This window comes from Cariama cristata, unplaced genomic scaffold (assembly GCF_000690535.1).
Source record: "Cariama cristata isolate BGI_N322 unplaced genomic scaffold, ASM69053v1 scaffold3073, whole genome shotgun sequence".
Classification (NCBI taxonomy): Eukaryota; Metazoa; Chordata; class Aves; order Cariamiformes; family Cariamidae; genus Cariama; species Cariama cristata.
In genome coordinates, this window is record NW_009608768.1 from 3,255 (window position 1) to 8,041 (window position 4,787).

General features: G+C 38.9%; 1 protein-coding gene across 1 annotated transcript in view; it reads left to right on the plus strand.

Annotated features, from left to right (window-relative positions):
• LOC104159364 (histone-arginine methyltransferase CARM1-like) overlaps positions 1-4,787 on the plus strand; it is a gene marked incomplete at both ends in the record, with an annotated part of 29,769 nt that overhangs the window by 1,035 nt on the left and 23,947 nt on the right. The gene's annotated exons all lie outside the window — the stretch shown is intronic.

Genomic DNA, 4,787 nt, shown 5'->3' on the forward strand with positions numbered 1-4,787 from the left:
GGTTCAGTGAAAGTTCCACTCCTATGTCCTGATGCAGCAATCCAGCCTTGCTCTTGGTGAAGGCTGGTGAGCACCAATTGTCAGCTGAAACGTCGTGAAGGAAATGCATTGCTACTGGAAATTGAGATAATCTGTTTAGGAAAACACGGGTATTAGACATTTTTATTTCTCTCCATATAGAAGTAATTATTAATGTAAAAATTCTTTGTATTTTTCATTCCAGCTTAAATACAGGACTCCATAATCTCCCCATCTACATTTTGCAATAACTTATGTATTGAGGGAAAGTGTTGTTTCTACAATCATTTTCTACTTCCACCTTATTTGTGTTGTTATTGGCAAATGTTTTCTTATTATGTGTGTATTACTTTTGGAATTGGTGAGGATGTACTAGCCTAATTCAGCATATATGTACTGAAAGAACATTTCTATTGTCTTATTATAATTTGCATAATTAGAAAGATTCTTCATAATTAAAGGAAATTTTTTCTGATGTCTGTCATTTTGTCAGACCTATCAAAAGCATAAAAAATATTAATAAATGGAAAGTATCTCTCAGAGGCAAGGGTGGAGGGTGGTTCTTATTTCAGACAGGATTTTGTAAACAGGTACATTTTGTACAATATCTTTGTTTCATAATGGGCAGAAGTTTTATTTATGAAAGCATAATAAAAAGAGCAAAAGAGACCTTGCTTTTCCTAGTAGTAGTATAATGTGTAGTAGTGAGTATAATGTATATGCATTTTTGGTCACAGGTTTGAACTGGACTCCAGTCAGAAGTAAGCAAAATCACTAGTTGTGCAATGGCACATGCTGCATCTGTAGTGTATCAAATATTGTGTATATTTTGATGCAGTGTAAATGTGAGTAATATATCTGGCAACTTACTGGCAGAAAAATAGCATCAATCCATTGAATTGCTTTTCTCCTGGGGCAGATGAAATGCTGAACTGCTTAAAACTAAGACTGATAAAGAGGAGTAAAGAACCTTTGATTGATAAAGAGAAATAAAGAACCTTAAACAGCTGTAGATACTGGGGAATACTGGCTAAAATGTCAGAGACTCAGTTTGATAATTCATAGATTTTTGGTCATTTCTTTCTCCTTCTACTTCTCCAAATGGGACTCAGTTTTCATAAGAAATATAATAGACTTCTACAGTTATAATTTCTTGTGAAAACTTGTTCACCCATGAACTCTGTTGCAGATTAGCTGATCTATTAACACATATTATGTTTTAAGAATTTAATTTTATTCAGTATAAAGATGCTTAGCCTTAGGTGTACTATTTGTCATCTCTTAATATTCCACAGTGGAATCTCATTAGTACGGTTTATCAAGTATCTGGATTGTGAGAAGAGCATTACTTTCCATCCATTTCTTCTCTCATTTCTGTATGGATTTATTATATTTTTCATCTCTTTCAGATATGTGTAATAATGTTGAATGTGAGATTAATAAGTCTTATTCCTTTTTCTAATTTTTTCTATTTTAATACAAAACACTTGAAACCAATACAATGAACTACTGACTGAAGGGAAATTGTATTTGAACAATGCAAATTAATGCTGTAATACTTTTTACTGAGAGATTTGTTGGGTTTACAGTAAATTCCTGTTTATGGTTGGGAGTTTATTTTGAAAGAATGAAGTTAAAAATTTAGCACTACAGTCCAGTTACCAGAAATCAGATGTGTGTTTGACAGTGTGTACTGTGTACAGGTGTGCAATGGTAGAATATCTGAAAAGTGTGTTGGAGGGAAAATTCATAGCAGCTGCTGTATTAGGGAACATACTGGCTGTTGCTTAGTCACTCATTTATTTTAGATATTTGCTGGAGACTATCCCTTGTTTGTGTCACGGTATTCTGTGTAGTAGTTGGGTGGCTTTTTCAGTGGTTTGAAATGCACTTGCTTTTCTATTTTGTTCCATGGCCTCATCAAGCTGTTCAGAAAAACTAGACAGACCTGGGCCTCTTTGTTATGGTTGTCTACATGTTTGACATAATTCCAGTGAAGCTCACACTGGTTTACATTAGATGAGTTTTATTTGCATTTAAACTACAAATGACAACATAAGATTAATTTTTAATATATATAATTTTAAAATGCAACTCATTGTTACAATCCAAGGACTGTAATATTTATTCCCCCCTCCAGTACTTTGCTGTTCCCCTACACTGAAAAGAATAGCATTTAAAGTAATTCTGAATATTATTGTCACCTTTTGTTTACTTTCATGTCAGTCTGGTCTACCTATTGGATATTGGTTTTTTACTGACACAGACAATGGTTTCTGCCTGGCATTTGTAGTATCCAAGGCTTACCTGCTATCTTTTTTTCCTGTTTCAAAAACTTGAACAGAGGAGAGAGAAACCCCGTGAATATTTATCATGACTCTGCACCTGTTTTTCTTCTGTTCTGTGACTCTGTGTTTTGGATATACAAGTACTGGCAGCTGGCTCCCACCACGTGCAGTCCATGGTGGAGAAAGAAATTTGAAACGCATCTTGCTTAACAAACTAGTTTGTAATAGGGAAGAAATTGTGCAGAGTGAATGATAGCCAGTGCTTTTCAGTGGTGTGTTCATGAGATCTGAAATGAAAGCAATCTCAATCTACTAATTTAACTGTCGCAGTAAATCCTTTGCCAAAAAAATGGTGGGGAGAAGAAGAAATAAGGCTGAAAGTGACTGGTTCTGGTAGTTATTTTGTCTAAGCAGGGAATGTGATTCTAAGCAGCTTATCTAGGACCAAGGGGAAACAGTAATGTTAACAGACTAGAAAAAACATGTATGCAGAGCACTTGGATAGAAAGAAAGAGAAAGCTACTATGCATGAGGAAAATATGATTATATTGTGAGGTCAGCTAATGATAGGATCATTAAAAGTAAAAATAATTACTTCTGGTGAAATGCTTGTCTGTTTGTCATGGTGTGGGACGTGAATAGTGAGTTGTTACATGTAACACTGCTATTTAATCTGTTGCAATAGCCAAACGTAAGGGAATTAATTTAAAGAAAGACAATTAATCTCAGTTTGGTTGCAAGACACATACATGAATTTAGAAAAGCTTTTGATGGGCACTGGGAGCAGCCTTGCAAAGATTCTGTCCCAAGCACCATAATGCTTGCAGTTATTTGCTATATAGTGTTCAGGTGATACTTGCGGGCACCTTACTCTCTTCTGGGCAATAAACAAACTGCACCTGTTTGTATTTTCTGTTATTTATATTGAAAGACTTTAACTGTATTTAATTACATGGTAAGTTGTGTGCTGTCTTATCTGCTATGTCAGATGCTGTGTGGTGGGGTTTATATGGTATGGTGATAGTGCACACTAAATACTAAAGGAGGGTAGATTCAGACTAGATATAAGAAAGACATTTTTTACTGTCAGTGTGGTAAAGCACTGGCATAGGTTGCCCACAGAGATTGTGGGTGCCCAGTCCCTGGAAACATGTACGGTCAGGTTGGATGGGTCTCTGAGCAACCTGAGGTAGTAGAAGATGGATAGGGAACCTGGTTAAAGGAGTAGGGGCGCAGGTTGTATTTTCCTCTATTCCTTCAGTATTGGGGGAAAATACTGAAATCAATAAGAAAACTCAGTTGATTAACACATGGATAAGAGGCTGGTGCCGTAAGTGGAATTTTGGTTTTTTTGACCATGGGGCAGCTTTCATGGAACAGGGTCTGCTTATGTCGGATGGGGCACAGCTGACTCAGAAGGGGAAAAGGATTATGGCCCAGAAGTTAGCAGGGCTGATTGAGAGGTCTTTAGACTAGGTTTGATGGGGGAAGGGGATGGGACCAGGCTCACTAGAGATGAACCTAGGGGTGGCATGCCTGTGTCAGGGGCAAAACCGTTAGCCCAGCTGAAGTGCGTTTACACCAATGCATGCAGTTTAGGCAACAAAGAGGAGGAGCTGGAAGCCATTGTACAGCAGGAAAGTTATGATGTAGTTGCCATCACAGAAACGTGGGGGGACGACTTGTAAAACTGGAGTGATGCAATGCATGGCTGTAAGCTCTTTAGAAGAGACAGGCAAAGCAGGAGAGGCGGCGGGGTAGCATTGTATGTAAGGGAGCGTCTTGACTGTACTGAAATTGAGGATGATGAAGATGACAAGGTTGAGTGCCTATGGGTAAAGATCAGGGGGAAGGTCAGCAGGGCGGACATTATGGTGGAAGCCTGTTATAGACCACCCAACCAGGATGAACAGGCAGATGAGGCATTCTACAAGAGCCTGTCAGAAGTCTCACTGTTGCTGGCCCTTATTCTTGTGGGCAACTTCAACTTGCCAGATATGTGCTGGAAATACAACGCAGCAGAGAGGAGGCAGTCTAGGAGGTTCCTAGAGTATGTGGAAGACAACTTCCTAACGCAACTGGTAAATGTTCCTACTAGAGGAGGTTCGTGGCTAGACCGGTTGTTTGTGAACAGAGGACTAGTGGGTGATGTGATGGTCAGCGGCCACCTTCGGTATAGTCAGCACGAAATGTTAGAGTTTTCAATACTGGGTGAAGTAAGGAGGGCCACCAGCAGAACTTCCATCTTGGACTTCCAGAGGGCAGACTTTAGCCTGTTTAGGAGATTGATTGCCAGAGTCCCTCGGGAGGCAGTCCTGAAGGACAAAGACGTCCAGGAAGGCTGGATATGCTTTAAAAAGGAATTACTTAATGTTCAGGAGCAGGCCATCCCTGTGTGTGGAAAGACATGTCGTTGGGGAAAAAGACCAGCCTGGTTAGATAGGCTGGAGCGTAGGGATAAAAAGACAACATATCACCTCT